General features: G+C 42.6%; 1 protein-coding gene across 1 annotated transcript in view; it reads left to right on the plus strand.

Annotated features, from left to right (window-relative positions):
* Positions 1-16,528, plus strand: part of LOC125705995 (uncharacterized) — a 246,424-nt gene that overhangs the window by 215,952 nt on the left and 13,944 nt on the right. The window lies entirely within an intron of this gene.

Here is a 16,528-nt window from a genome sequence, read left to right on the forward strand (position 1 = left end):
TCAAAGACTTTTGAAGGAATAGTTCATGGACAGTGTGTTTGAATAGAACAGGGTTTCGTGATGTGATTTGGGCAAGTGCAGTTAAATTCATATAGTCTTGAAAATACTAGCTTCAATCTAGTTGTTTTCTCAAAATTGTGTAATCCTAGTCTTGGAATGGTTTCATGAACCTAAATTTGTCTCTACCTGAGATGGGCTGGTGCAAAGATTTAAATCTGGGGAAGTGATGTGGTACTTATGTTCTTAAGTACTTGTTTGTAGAGTTGCAATTCCTTGTTCAACCATTCAGGTTCCTGTATTTTGTAAATTCCTCGTGTTTTAACATGTTTTAATACACTTTCTTTCTAGATATATATTTTAAAATCTTGGTTGTTCATTTAAATGGGAATGACAAACAGAATATTGGTTTCAAATAGTATAATTTTTATATTCACGAATGAAACATCAGCATAAAGTATCCAAATCCATAGTTGGGAAGGCATTTATGAGATACACATGGATCATGGAATTTACATTCTTTACATTACACTCTCAGTTCTCCAATTCTCACCTAAGTGGAGTGAAATGGCCTGCAGCTGCAGGGCATACCAAATAACACTTTCTCTTTTAATTTCTAGAAAAACAAGGCAAATGTCCTTGGGTGACGCTCTTTCTTCTTCTTAAAACCAAGATAACTGGCCCAGGATGAGGTAAGCGTTCCGCCAAACCAAGTATTGGTAAAAATAAATTAATATATAAAAAGTTATATACAGTAAGTGGTCAGTGAAAAAGATGTTTGTGCAGTTCGACCTTGGCACAATAATATTATGGGTGAATCATGGACGACGTACTTGAATCTCGGGATGATTAGTCCATACACCATCAGAATCAATCATTACCTCAATCTCCTCATATGTATGTCTGCTAGGTGGTGTTGAACAATCACAACTTCCTAGAATATTACAGTATCAGGAGGACAGCGAACGACTCTTATTAATCCTATAATCGTCCGCGAGTTCGTCCCGATACATTCGGTGCCTTGGCCATGGTTCACCAATATATGTTTTGTGCAAGACGTTTACGGTATAACCTGCGGGCATAGATACATAAGCAGGTGTCCCATGTGGATAATAATGTGACAACAATTCAAATTTTTATTGCAGGATGTATGATCACGTCCAGGAAGCGTCGGGCCTTTGGGGACCAGCCTTCAAATATGCTCCACCAGGCATTCTGAGCCGTGGATTCAATAGTTTTTCCCAAAGCTACCAATATCCTTCCGACCACAAAGGTATGCACAGCCAATTAAGTAGTGTTATACTCGAAGTCTTCAGCCATTGGCATTAATTGCAGAGATTCATTTAACAGTTAAGCATGATCCCACAATGATATTCCTATAACGGAATGTAGTGGGCGCCACTGCGCTGCCGTCAGCATATCTTCTGAAGTGTGATTTATTAACACTAGAAGCGCAGTGCTGGTTTGACAAACTTACAGTACAGCGCGGCTGGGCGGTCAAAAGACCGCTAAGTCTTCAGAGAGGGACACTGTTACTGACACATAATGACCGCTAGATGGCGCTTTTTGCACAAAGCAAATGATTTGGTTATAAGATCAGGTATGTTGATAGTTTCTGATTGAGTCGACTGAGAAAATCTTCTGAAAAAGACTAGTTTCATAGTATTTGTTTTTAATCTATCTTGTGAAGGTTTGTCACAATTTGGCTTTCTTTTGTATTCAGATTCACCCACTTCAGAGAACTTTGAGGAAATTGCATGAATAAATTTATATAGGCATTATACTGAACATATTGAATGATACATTAAAGAAGCTCATTAAAATCTATAATATATGAAGGCTTTGCGCTCTATTTAACGGTATGAGAAAAGCACTAAACATGTCGCAGCACTAAACATTTTAAACACCTTTAAAGGAATTACTATATGATTATATTCCAGAGACAGCGGTTCATTCGTTGGTTCGTTCTGACAACGTTAAAACATCCACATTAAACATTTAAATATTAAAAACACGGAAAGCAAGAAAGTGGTGTGTGTGGCCGCTCGATAAGAACATGATCAAAGAATTATGGTTCTTAAAAGAAGATGGTTCTTAAAGCTAGTTGGTATTAATGCGTCTTAATATGAAAAGAACAAGCCCACATGAATTTACCTGCTCAGCAAAGCCTATTAAGTAATAATAATAATAATGATGATGATGATGATGATGATGATGATGATGATGATACGTAACTTTCTTATGAGCCGCCCCCCCCCCCCCCCCCTTGTAACCTCCCTCAATAACGAACACAAGTTGATCTCTGATCACGGGCATTTATTCACATATCTATCCGGTCGAGCATGCCGTGAGAACTAGATAAAATAAAGCACATACATCAAAAAATGAATCAGTAAAAACACAGGCATTTTCCTAAAAATAACCAAACACAAACCTAAATAGGCTACAGCTTGCTCACGCCATTAACTTATGACTGCAGCTCATACAATAACTCCAATATCCATGAATATTGACGTTATAACTTAAAACACTTTCTCAGCCGCATAACAAATGCTGCACTTATAACTGAGCAAAACGAAAATGTTACCAGCAAAACTGACCAGACCTAAACCCAAACGCAACATTAGTTCCGCTATAGTTTCCCTACGCCTGGGGGGGGGGGGGGGGGGTGCCGGCGCTGATGCTCGCCTAGGGCGCCTCATCAGCTAGGACCGTTACTGCATTTAAGCATTTAGCAGACGCCTTTATCCAAAGCAACGGGCATTTGTATAGACTTGTAGAGAATTATAGACAATGAACTGTAAAACAGCCGTCACTCCCTACGCACTTAACAGAAACGGACATACAGAACACCAAAGCCGAAACACAGTATCCGAGGGGCGAAGCAAGAGAGGAGTCAGGAGGAAGGCAATAGATCACAAACCAGAAAGCAGTCAAAACCAAAGGCAAAGGTACAGAGGGATAAGGCAAGAGACGAAAACCGGAAAACCAAAAACTGTCATACACGATCAATCAAAAGAACACAAGCAAACCAATACCGCAAAAACCAACTATGAGCAGAGCTCCCGCTACTCTCCCGCGCCGGCCTTTTCAATTCACAAACGCAGAAGTAGCGTCGAGGCTCGGGGCGTGGCCAGGTCCGGGAGGCGGAGACGAAGGCAGCCGAACAACAATCAGGACAATCCCCCCCCCAAACCTTACGGCACGTAACATTGTCAAGAACTATAGCCAATGAACTGCAATATATACTGGTGTCAGTACAGAAGCTGTGTCTTTCCTGTGACGTGGGGGTGGGAAGACAGAGGCTCTGTGTCTAGTATTTAGTATCCTCATAACAATACTATTTTACACAGTTTCTTCCTCAAACTGCTGGTCTGTAGTTGGAGAGTATGTACTTTTGCCACATGGTCTTCTCTCAACTTGTGAAAGCAAGACAAGTGAAATTAAATTGAAGTGATGGTTGCCAATGCCATCTTGAGTTTCAGCAATGTGATCACAAAGATTAAATATATCCTGAAAACCTACATCTGCTTTCACAACCCTGTTCAACAGAGACTGGATGTTGGAGGCCTGTCTGATGCACTGCTCAGCTGAGCCAATCGCCTTTAATTAATTTAATTAATTAAATTAAACTTAAGTTGCTTCAAAATATTGTTTTAGTTTTGTAATGGATGCAATTTAAGTTTTAACAATAGCAGTCAGTGGTCAGAGACTTTTGCACAGTGTCAGTAAAGTAGAACAAGTTTATCCACAATTTCTACAGATTCAAATGAAATAATAAATTGATCATAACTTACAACTTGGAAGCCATTCTTGAGAAGTTGTTCAACAAAAGATGAAATCTTCAACAGAATCTGGAGCTCTTGTCTCGCTGGAAGCAGAGGTAGAGTGACTTTACATGTGCAGGTCTCCTCTTAATATACCATTCTGACCGCGTCCCCCACCTCCGCCCCCCGTAGCCCCGCCCTTCAGTGTCACTGTGAGGGACACCTTGAAATTCAAATGTGAAAGAAAGTAACTTTTAAAAATGATAAGAACTGAATTTATATTTCTAAATAAAGTGATAAATCGATAGTGCAGTTGTAAAACTTCTGCACGACTTCGCCACCACATCACATTTCCATCCATTTTCCAAACCGCTTATCCTATTGGGTCGCGGGGGGTCCGGATGCTAAGTTATGTTGCTGCTCATATACATTTGATTTATGTCTGTCTTTGCCATTTAAAGACCATGTTGTGACTCGGGCAACTTTAATATAAACTACTGGAGCTGAAATATTCTCAGTTTTACAATCCCTTGATTAATATGGAAGATCGTAATTTAATATAAACAGAATGGTAATAATGAAAGTTTGCTTTCTTGTCACAGTAATCTACCGCAACGCACCGCATACCATCGGAAGGCTACTGCGATTCTGAGCAACATTGGCAATATGATCCATTTTTTCCGCCGCTATTACCCTGAAATTTCTGACTGAAATCGCTACCCCGCTCTAACGCACACTCGGACTCACCCACTCTTCGCAGCGAGCCAGCCTTAAAGGGCCCAGATCGCATTACAGATTGTAATACAGATTGTTCTAATCCGTACTGTTCTGACACAGGCAATACATAAAGTGATTACTCATATTAGCAGGAGGATAGGCTGAGTGTATAATGTTCCTAATATTTTGGTGTATTGCTCTTCATGCAATGGGGCTATCGGCATTACTGGTTGTAAAAAATAATAATGATAATTATAATAAAATTTTTGGTACATTTATCTGACTCAATCTTTTTTTTTACGTTTATGTGATCTCAGCGCAATTGTTGTGTTATTATTGGAAACTTGGACGCGTTTCGTACCGCTGGCACGAGTCCGGCTGCTTCATTTCAAAATGTTTAATGTAGAACAGCGCCATGAACGCAAATGTTAAAAGACATTATGTCAGGACTTTCACTGAAGGCAGCAGAGCATCATATGCTACTATGTAGAAAAACGTCAGCTTGGAAGCCAAGGCTGGACTTAACCTACTCCTTAGGGTTCAACTGGAAACTTCCCCATGGCCGAGCGGTCTCAAGCCTCCGACGCAAGTAAGGCGTGGGTTCGAATCCAACTTCCGACAAAAGTTCTTCAATCGCTACAGCAGAATTTGAGCAACTGCTTGGCTTTAATTGCTTTGTTTTATTTTTGCGTTTCAGGCAAAACTACATAACACTTAAAGACACTTCCGGCATGTAAATGGAGAACGAAATTATAGTTATACCGAATCTCCTACACACAATACCAAGGTTACCAACTTTGCTCAGCTGACCGGAGTCAGACGTTCAATTCCCGTAAGATTTCTTTGCGCCAGCCTGAGAGTCTGAAAACACGTCACACCAGATGCATGAGAGATGGAAACCTGGAATATTCAGTCGCTCCATTTCAAAATGTTTAATGTAGAACAGCGCCATGAACGCAAATGTTAAAAGAAAAATTAAGCGTGTTGTGATTTATTGTGTTATTTGTGAGACTTTATTTACGTAGTTTTAAGTGGACTGATTTTCAAGCATGTGCAACAAGCAATGACAGATATTGACGTTAGTTTCACACATTCAAAAATATTCAGTAACTGCGTTGCTTGTGACATTTGCGTTTGGTTTATACTTTCATAAGGTTTTCGAATTTTTAACCAATATGTTTTGTTTTGCCATTTCCAAATATATGTGTTATTCTAACATCCGGAATACTGCACGTATGGTAGATGTTCATGGACGTGGATGGTACTCACACAAAGGATGTGAGGACCGACTTCAAATAGCATATCTCGGGGGGGCCAATAGTACTATTGGCACACGTTTCCCTTCGTATCAAAACATGGGTTAGTATGACGTGTACGTAGTGAGCATATATATCCTCTATCAATTTTATCACAATCTCGTATATCATACCTTTTGTTAGTATAGGTATCTAGCTATTCTCCCTTTACCTGTAGAGTCCATTAATCACGGCGGGGGTTGCGGAAAATAAGGAGGACGCTATAGCGGATCAGTCCAATATTTATCTTCTCCGTCAACTCCGGGAGAGAGAGCAACAGGACAGAGACAAAAAAAATCCAAAATCGAGGTAGTGAAAACAGACAGGTGGTCAGGCGATCGGCATCGGCAGTGAGAGGGCTAGGCTATAAGCAAAGGTCGGAAGAGGCAGAACAGAGGTGGAGACAGGTCAGGGAATAAACGCTGGAACTTAGCACGGAGGGCTGAAGACCGGCAGGTGTGCCAGACACGAATAAAAAGGCTCGCCGATTACCCCGACGGGCATCAGCTGGTAGAGGAGGGCAAACGGTAAGCGGTCCTGCCGGTTCTCGGGACCGGTGTAGAAGCGCTACGGCCGCTGCTCAACTCCCTCCTAGGGAAACCGGCGGGGGTGTGGCAGGGGAGTCCCGCGTGACATCATAGGGGCTTCCCCTGGGCAATCCACGACACCATTATGCCCCTCCAGCTATTATGGGCAACCCGTGGAATCTACATTGAGCTTGGTGTGTAGTTACATTATACATTCCCCAGTGCGTAAAGTATCATTACATTGAGGTATTTCAGGCTTTAGATGTAACCACATAGTAGAACTAATACTCCACAGTTGCTTCCATGCACTATGATTAGATGTCAATAACATTCGTTGAACATTATTTCGTTGTATTTTGGCATTTAACATAGCCATAGTACATGCAGTCCAATTCATCCATCGAGTTCGGTCACAGCCACTTGAGGGGGCACTCCGGCAGACGCAAGGATGTTCTTCCCCCTATAACACCCCCTGCAGAAGTACATCTCACTTCCATTAGTAGGGGCCAGTTCAGCATGGTTGGTTTGCTGGACAGGTGAAGTTGTCTTGCTGTCGATCTTGTATGCTGCTTCTCCATCCAATCCTAAAAGTGGAAGTGTGCTCCAGCTCGGTCCCTGGGACTGTATCATAGCCGAAGGCTGTCAGCAGCATTGGCCACGCCGTCCACCAGGGCCATTGCGCCATCCTTCACGCATAAAGAAGAACTGACATCCACATTACTGTAGTTTTCTCATAAATAACATTTATTAGCTGGGATACGTCACCAACTTTCGGCGCCTGGCTTCATAACGGCCACAGTGTTATCTTGTCCCACTGTTTCTATAAGGAAACATTCCAATTATTCCTTTTTCTGGATCTATTTTTATAAATGAATTGTGAAGGAAAAGGAAAATATGCAAAGGAGGCCAAACTAACACTGCAATCTGGAGTAATGTATTTTATTCTTTTTATAATAATGGATGAAGTTTAGCTTCCTTACACTCTCTCTGTACCTTTGTTTCTAATGCGGGTTTACGTGAAGAGTTGTACTGTATTTAATCTAACTACAGCTAGATCAGTACCAGAGATATAAACACTGGATGTCGCGTTGAATACAGCCGTCCATGGGAGCGAATGCGTCAACAGAGCCGCCATCTTGGGACGGGGTAGAGCTCCTTTTAAATGAATGAACGTCTATCAGGGACAAGCTGGCATTCAGAAATAAAGAACCATAAATGGGCAAATTTGAGAAGCGATTTTTATTGTCTTGGTTCATTATAAATGTCAGACATGTATTTACGACCGAGCCACGAGTAAATCGACAGAGAAGCGGGTTCTCTTAACACAGCCTACTTTTATGTTCAAAATGTAATGCACATATAGGTATTTTTTCATTCTTCCATTCGAAATAAACATACACTACTCTCCTACTACATGCAGAACAATGCAAATACAAAACACAACAAAAAAGGCCAGCAATGTTAGCTGAAAGACCCTGGTAATCTCCATGATAAGCCCCATTGCGTTACCACTCATGCATTTATGCAGGCCGGCCCGTGGCATTGGCAATATAGGCAAATGCTAAGGGCGCCATTCATCCAGGGGGTGCCACAAACGGAGGAAGAAAAAAGTGTAACATTCCACTATTCTTAAAGCTAGTTGGTATTAATGCGTCTTAATATGAAAAAAACAAGCCCACATGAATTTACCTGCTTAGCAAAGCCTATTAAGTAATAATAATAATAATGATGATGATGATGATGATACGTAACTTTCCTATGAGCCGCCCTCCCCCCCCTTGTAACCTCCCTCAATAACGAACACAAGTTGATCTCTGATCACGGGCATTTATTCACATATCTATCCGGTCGAGCATGCCGTGAGAACTAGATAAAATAAAGCACATACATCAAAAAATGAATCAGTAAAAACACAGGCATTTTCCTAAAAATAACCAAACACAAACCTAAATAGGCTACAGCTTGCTCACGCCATTAACTTATGACTGCAGCTCATACAATAACTCCAATATCCATGAATATTGACGTTATAACTTAAAACACTTTCTCAGCCGCATAACAAATGCTGCACTTATAACTGAGCAAAACGAAAATGTTACCAGCAAAACTGACCAGACCTAAAACCCAAACGCAACATTAGTTCCGCTATAGTTTCCCTACGCCTGGGGGGGGGGGGGTGCCGGCGCTGATGCTCGCCTAGGGCGCCTCATCAGCTAGGACCGTTACTGTTGCGATGAACGTCATTCCAGCAAGTGGTTACGTCGTTCACGCAAGTGGTCATGCGGAACCAAAGTTTACTCACCTGTGTGCACCCGAGGGGAAGGCATTAACGGACGCACCTGCTCTTTATTTTGGATAAAGTCGGCAAAACGCATTGGTAGCGCGACAAGCAAAGGGTCAAATCTACACCAAGTGCTTCTGGAACTGTGCTGTGATTGTGTACTGAAAAGTAGACTCTGAACGGACAGCCGGTAAGACCATGAACCATGCGTGTTGGAGACTTTGTTGCAAATGTTATTTGTAGCAAGCACTACCTGTTGCGAGTGGGGTTTATTTCTTAATAGGGTGCGCTAATGAGGCATTGAGGCGCTGGTGCTGGCTTGTAACATTATATGAGTTGTGGTATTTGACTGTATTAGGAATAAATGGTGTGCTGTAAGTGTCTCAATGACAATATGTGGAATGCTGTTTTATTGATTCAGATGTTTGCATTAATGTGGTTTAAAAGGGGGGTTTCTATTTTTAGTTTATCTAAAAGTTAAATATTAAATTGCTAAAAAGAAAAAAAAGTATTATGGGTGAACTTTCCTTTTAATAATTCATATGGGCAGAAGTGTTAAACCTATTGTTCGATTGTCTAATTGGTTAGCTTTTCATTGCAATTTATTGCGTTGAGTAACTCATTTATGTGTTTCCCCAGTGGTTTGATTTTAAACTTTGATGTTTGGAGGAATTTTATTCAGAACAAGTTATGTATAATTGTGTGGAAATTTAAAGCTGAGATTGGTCATTTATTGTATATTTTGTGGGTATGTGTGTATATATATATATATATATATATATATATATATATATGTGCATTTAAAGTAAAATTTTGTGTTTGCTCATAAGATAGATTGGTGAAAGTTGGTGTTTTGTGGTTTAAGGTTTTTCACCTGTAAATGCCTGGCTTGAGGAAAGCGAAGATAAAATAAAAAGGGATAAAGAGTCCAAAAAGAAGGCCTGGTTATTCTGAGTGAAATCCAGTTATATGTTCAGTTTGGTACATCCCTATCAAGTGAGGGGTAAAGCACAGTAAGAATTGTGATCACTTGACAGTTACTGCATTTAAGCATTTAGCAGATGCCTTTATCCAAAGCAACGGGCATTTGTATAGACTTGTAGAGAACTATAGACAATGAACTGTACACTACATTTTCCAGACAAGGAAAATACTTTATTTTTTTTTTACATTTACGGTAATATGGAAGATGAACATCCAGTTACCTCCTTTTTGGAAAAATAACTATAGACAGGGCAGGTCTATACACACAGGCATCCTGTATGTATTTGTTAAGAACTATAGCCAATGAACTGCAATATATACTGGTGTCAGTACAGAAGCTGTGTCTTTCCTGTGACGTGGGGGTGGGAAGACAGAGGCTCTGTGTCTAGTATTTAGTATCCTTATAACAGTACTATTTTACACAGTTTCTTCCTCAAACTGCTGGTCTGTAGTTGGAGAGTATGTACTTTTGCCACATGGTCTTCTCTCAACTTGTGAAAGCAAGACAAGTGAAATTAAATTGAAGTGATGGTTGCCAATGCCATCTTGAATTTCAGCAATGTGATCACAAAGATTAAATATATCCTGAAAACCTACATCTGCTTTCACAACCCTGTTCAACAGAGACTGGATGTTGGAGGCCTGTCTGATGCACTGCTCAGCTGAGCCAATCGCCTTTAATTAATTTAATTAATTAAATTAAACTTAAGTTGCTTCAAAATATTGTTTTAGTTTTGTAATGGATGCAATTTAAGTTTTAACAATAGCAGTCAGTGGTCAGAGACTTTTGCACAGTGTCAGTAAAGTAGAACAAGTTTATCCACAATTTCTACAGATTCAAATGAAATAATAAATTGATCATAACTTACAACTTGGAAGCCATTCTTGAGAAGTTGTTCAACAAAAGATGAAATCTTCAACAGAATCTGGAGCTCTTGTCTCGCTGGAAGCAAAGGTAGAGTGACTTTACATGTGCAGGTCTCCTCTCCTTTGGCACCTTACAGGGTCCTCGTCACCCAGTTTAATTTGCGGTTTAGAAGCATTTTTTTAAACATGTTGGGATTCAGTTGTAGCGCGCTGACTTTGTATGTTTCGGGGCATATCTCAGGACGGCAGGATACCAAAATGGCGGAAAAAAAAAAGTTTACGTCATCAAAATGGCGCCCATGATTCTCTTTGGGTCCTAATGACCCAGTATTCAAATTTAATGGGATTAGGGCAGAGCCTGCATTCAACCCCCATGAAAAAAACTAAATCCTAATCAAATATGAAACCACAGGGCTATGGCAATGCAGAGGGATGGGGCTAAAGGTATGAACCCTAGAAAAAATGATCGCTAGTAATAAACAGCTAAACTTGTAATAAAAAGCAGAAGACAAAAAACTGGCGCCGAAAAGACCGCCCACTGTAAATACGCTAAGGACCTAGGATTCAAATCAGTGGCATTAGGAGCGGAGCCTGCATTCAACTTCCATGAGAAAAAAAAACAACTAAATACTAATCAGATATGAAACCAAAGCGCTATGGCAATGCCGAAGGGATGGGGCTAAAGGTATGAAAGAATGATAGCTAGTAATAAACAGCTAAACTTGTAATAACAAGCAGAAAAAAAAACTGGCTCCGAAAAGACCGCCCACTGTAAATACGCTCTGGGTCCTAAGGACCTAGTATTCAAATCAGTGGTATTAGGTTGACCAGGCGGCCAGCTTTCTCTTTGGTTGACCAGGTTGCCAGCTTACTTAGGAGCGGAGCCTGCATTCAACTACCATGAAAAAAAAAACTAAATACTAATCAGATATGAAACCAAAGCGCTATGGCAATGCAGAAGGGATGGGGCTAAAGGTATGAAAGAATGATAGCTAGTAATAAACAGCTAAACTTGTAATAAAAAGCAGGCTCCGAAAAGACAGCCCACTGTGAATACGCTCAGAGTTCTAAGGACCTAGGATTCAACTTACCTAGTATTTCGCCGAGCTGGGCCTCTCCAAACGCTAGCACCGTGCAAAACCCTTGCAGCACCGTGGAAGACTCTCTCACTCCAGCGGGGGCGGGTCCGTAAAGAGATCGGCTGCCGCTTTCGCCGAGCTGGGCCTTTCCAAACGCTCTCACCGTGCAAAAGCAATGTAGCACCGGAAAAGACGCATTCACTCCCGCGGGGGGGGGGGGGGGGGGTCCTCTGGGCTCGACTGCTCCTTTCCCTGAGCTTCCCCAAACGCTGTGCCAAAAGCCTTGCAGCTTCTGAGCAGACGCGTCCACTCCTGAACTGGGGGGAACAGCGGGGGAGGGGGTTTCGGCGCTCATGCAGGAATATTTTGCGACTTTGCTTTTCATCTGGGATTTAGCTCTTTACATAGAAGGTAAACATTGTGCTCTGAAATATCCAGAATGTTGCAAAATAGCAGCGAAATGTTTTTGTTTTGAAATCGGCTGGGGTGTTTGTATCCATTTAGTTTCGTTCTTTGCATTCCCCGTACACGTGATAGCTTTATGGCAGTAATTACTCTGGGCGCCTGCCTGTCTGGGTGGTCGGCTTCTTTTATCTTTTGTCAGTGACCAAATGGTGAGCTAGCAAGAGGTACTAAAAATAGCATTTACAGCAGGGAAGGACCAGACACAGTTACTGAGCAGAAAACGGTCAAACGGTGGCAAAAAGCAACCAAATATATAATGGCATGCCCTTTTTATTTTCTTTTAATAAATTGTTTTTTAGAAGTCAGCATATTTTATACAACAAATTATGCATTTTGCATGACAAATTGCAGTTCAGAGTGTTTTCGAGGCTTTGGAATAAACAATTACCCAAATGTCGGGAAAGCCCATTGAAATGAATGGGAAGCGAGAGGCATAAGGCACTTTGAGGGGCTTGCGCAGTTACTTGGAGCGTTATAAAAGCAAACCATTTGAATATGTTTGCTCTAAAGAGATCCAAATTCATAAAAAAGTACAAGTCATTACATTTAACTTTTTTTTACATTGATTTAACAATAAATATTGTAATTGCAGCTAGGTGTCGCACTTACTTTGACCGGCTTTCCACGGTCTATGTCGACATCCAGTGGTCAAAAAAAAGCATTACATTACACATAAGGGATGACTTTTTGCAGTAAAGATGACATTTTTTGTATTCGCAAATTTAAAAAAAAATATTAATAAAACTATTAAAATTGGGTCACGAGGACGCGCAGCAGAATCATAGGATGGTGAAATTTGAGGAGCCAAAGTGACCATTCTGACCGCGTCCCCCACCTCCGCCCCCCGTAGCCCCGCCCTTCAGTGTCACTGTGAGGGACACCTTGAAATTCAAATGTGAAAGAAAGTAACTTTTAAAAATGATAAGAACTGAATTTATATTTCTAAATAAAGTGATAAATCGATAGTGCAGTTGTAAAACTTCTGCACGACTTCGCCACCACATCACATTTCCATCCATCCATCCATTTTCCAAACCGCTTATCCTATTGGGTCGCGGGGGGTCCGGATGCTAAGTTATGTTGCTGCTCATATACATTTGATTTATGTCTGTCTTTGCCATTTAAAGACCATGTTGTGACTCGGGCAACTTTAATATAAAGGCCAAGGCTGGACTTAACCTACTCCTTAGGGTTCAACTGGAAACTTCCCCATGGCCGAGCGGTCTCAAGCCTCCGACGCAAGTAAGGCGTGGGTTCGAATCCAACTTCCGACAAAAGTTCTTCAATCGCTACAGCAGAATTTGAGCAACTGCTTGGCTTTAATTGCTTTGTTTTATTTTTGCGTTTCAGGCAAAACTACATAACACTTAAAGACACTTCCGGCATGTAAATGGAGAACGAAATTATAGTTATACCGAATCTCCTACACACAATACCAAGGTTACCAACTTTGCTCAGCTGACCGGAGTGAGACGTTCAATTCCCGTAAGATTTCTTTGCGCCAGCCTGAGAGTCTGAAAACACATCACACCAGATGCATGAGAGATGGAAACCTGGGATATTCAGTCGAATCAGATCAAATATGATGCTAAGTTAGTACTAAGTTAAAATATGTTCCGGACTTGTAACATGCACCCATGATTTGGAACAGTCAGCAGGCTGTCTCTGGCCACGCCCCCTACACTCGGTCCGGCCCCTGGCTTTTCCTGAATTCTGATTTCTTTACATAAACATTGACTTCATTGATATTGTTATTGATTTATCGACAGACCATCATACGTTTTAGACGTTATAATAACAACACTCTATTGATCCCCAAAGAGAGAAATTCTCTCCTTGCCTGTGTGCAGACTGACTAACATGTCTGTAGGTGGTTTTTCATTGCAGCGTAGACCAGTGTTACAGTTGTACTCTGTAATATCTGTTCCAGTGCTGCATCCATCCATTGTCTGAAACTGCTTGTCTAACTCAGGGTCCCTATGGGCGCAAGGCAGGGAACGTCCCATGACAGGGTGCCAACCCATTGCAGGACACGCTCACACTCCATTCCCTCGCACAAGCACACCTACCGGCAATTTGACAACTCCAATTAGCCTCAGCATGTTTTTGGACTGTGGGGGGAAATCAGAGTCCCTGGAGGGAACCCCACAATGACACAGGGGGAGCATGCAAACTCCATACACACGGAACTCCAGCGAGTTGGGAGATGGGATACCATTGTGGTATGCAAGCAGGTCCTCAGGGTTGTCACACATGTTTTTCTGAGGTGTACACTGCTGGTTGCTTGAGCCCCTGGATGAGACACTGGTCAGTACCCTGCAGAATCGCTGTGGGCAGTGTGAGGACTTCTGCCCTCTCAGTTAAACAATAGGTGCAGGGACTGAGTCAAATGAGTCTCTCTGCATCCTGCTTAATGATATCAAGGGGTTGTGTAGGCGTGTCTGTGCTCACATGGCTTTATCAGTACAGAGTGAACTGGCCAGGGATCAGTTTATCTAGACACTTAACCCCAGATAGCTCACATTCAGACACAGTCAACTCCTCTGCGTCCCTAGACGAGGCCCTGGAACTGGCTTTGGAGAGAGAAATTGTGGGCAGCGAGGTGGCGGGGAACGAGGCGGGAGAAATCAACCAAGCTGTGAGGAAACGCCAAAGGGCTTGGAGGACCCAGGCCCTCAGGTTTACTTCCTGGATACAGACTGCCTGTAGGCTGACAGGCAGCAGCACCTCCCCACCCCTCAGTCCTCAGACAGTGTCCCAAGTTCACCGCCACCCAGGGTTCCGCCAAGGGCACGCATAGCCGGGAAGATGTGGGCCAACAAGGTTAATTTCCGGAACTTCCTTGGTGACACCGGGGAGGTGGCCCTGCTGCCACATGCTGCAGAGGTTGTGACTACGGATTGGACTCACAGAGGCAACTTCGGTCACATACCCACCATAGTGATGTGAGTCGCATGTACTGCCCTAGTCCATACAGGTTCCACTGCAACCCTGGTGAAACCAGACACTGTCTAGAACTGACATTGGTGCAGGTGAGAACAATGACTGGTGACCTGGCCCCTTTAAGAGGGACGGGGTTGTTCCCTTTTGATATGGGGGGTTTAGTTGTGAATAGTAACTATGTGGATGGCTGACATGCTCGATCCCTCCATCCTGGGCCTGAATTTCCCCCGGAGCACGGCATGTGTGTTGGACTTTGGGCACAACACGCTGAGATTCCCTGCGGTCCATGTGTACAGTGGGGCCGCTGGCCCTGCAGCCTCTGCAGCTGACTGCCCACCCCTTACTGCCACTGGGCCTGTACCTCCACATCAGCTAGAGATCCCTTCCTCTGCTACAGTCACATGGGCCCCTGAGCCCACATGTGTCCCCTCCAGTGTAGCGCTGCAGCCTCACTCACTTCACTGGAGTCTAACGGGGTTTACCAGAGCGACTTACCTGAAGCTGCCATTGGAGGAGCCCATGATGACCACACGGTTGCCCTTCTGCCACTGCAATCCCACTGCCCTGGTCCTCTACCTCACACCATTGATCCCCTGCCCCACCCATACGGTTGTGTGCCTCTTCAGGTTTGCAGCCTCCTCCTGCACTGAGCGGCCATTTCAGAAGTTTAATTATTTAACTATACAGTAATACACACGTTTCCAACCATTAAAAACATTATCCAGACTTAAAGTCACTTGAATAAAAATATTTAAAAACTTGTTAGCATTTCAATATAGTATCAATATAGTATCTGGTACTTCCTCTTTGTTTACATGGATAACATAACACTCACAGCACAAAGTATGCTGTCCTCAGCATTCGTATCTCCGCAACATTCCAAAGATCCATCATAGGCCTTTAGTCTAAAAACAAGCTAAAATGGTCACTGAGAACCTTTGCGTCCATTGATTTCCATCAGCTGTGTTTGGAAAGTTCGAAAGAATTTCTGAGGCTACTGAACAGAGCCAGGGTTGCCAGCTCTCACCCATCTGGTGTGACACTCACACCTTCAGACTCTCACGCTCACGCAAGAAATCTTATTAAATCTTAGGGCAAATCTATATTATTTCATTATAAACCTAAAATTCGCTATATCAAAAGCACTGGGGTACTTTGAAAACCCTGCAAACTATTTACAAAGTAATAAAACTGTTACGTACATGTAAATCTGTGTGCATACTTGTTTCAAACTGAAAATCTTATGCCAGCCAGCTAAACAAATTAGACAACCCTGCTACAGGCCGCTCTGTTCAGTTTTCGCTGAATGCTAAGGGTTCCCAGGCAAGCTACTGACCCTCCAAATTTCACAGACCACTCGGCCACTCAGTAATCTGTAACTTTAGTGCTGAAAGCTTGACAGTGAGTGTATCATGTGAGGCAGCTGTGGAAATACAGACTCTCCTCTGTGCCTCAAAAAACCTTCTACAGCGGCAATGTGGGATCTGTGCTCTCCGGGAGCATAACTGCTCGGTACGGCAGCTCCAGCTCTGAGGGCCGCCGAGTCCCGCTGAGGGTGATACGATGCGCCCAGAGAATCACCAGGACAGAACTACCGCCCTGCATA

This window comes from Brienomyrus brachyistius, chromosome 13 (genome assembly GCF_023856365.1).
Source record: "Brienomyrus brachyistius isolate T26 chromosome 13, BBRACH_0.4, whole genome shotgun sequence".
In the NCBI taxonomy this organism is placed as follows: Eukaryota; Metazoa; Chordata; class Actinopteri; order Osteoglossiformes; family Mormyridae; genus Brienomyrus; species Brienomyrus brachyistius.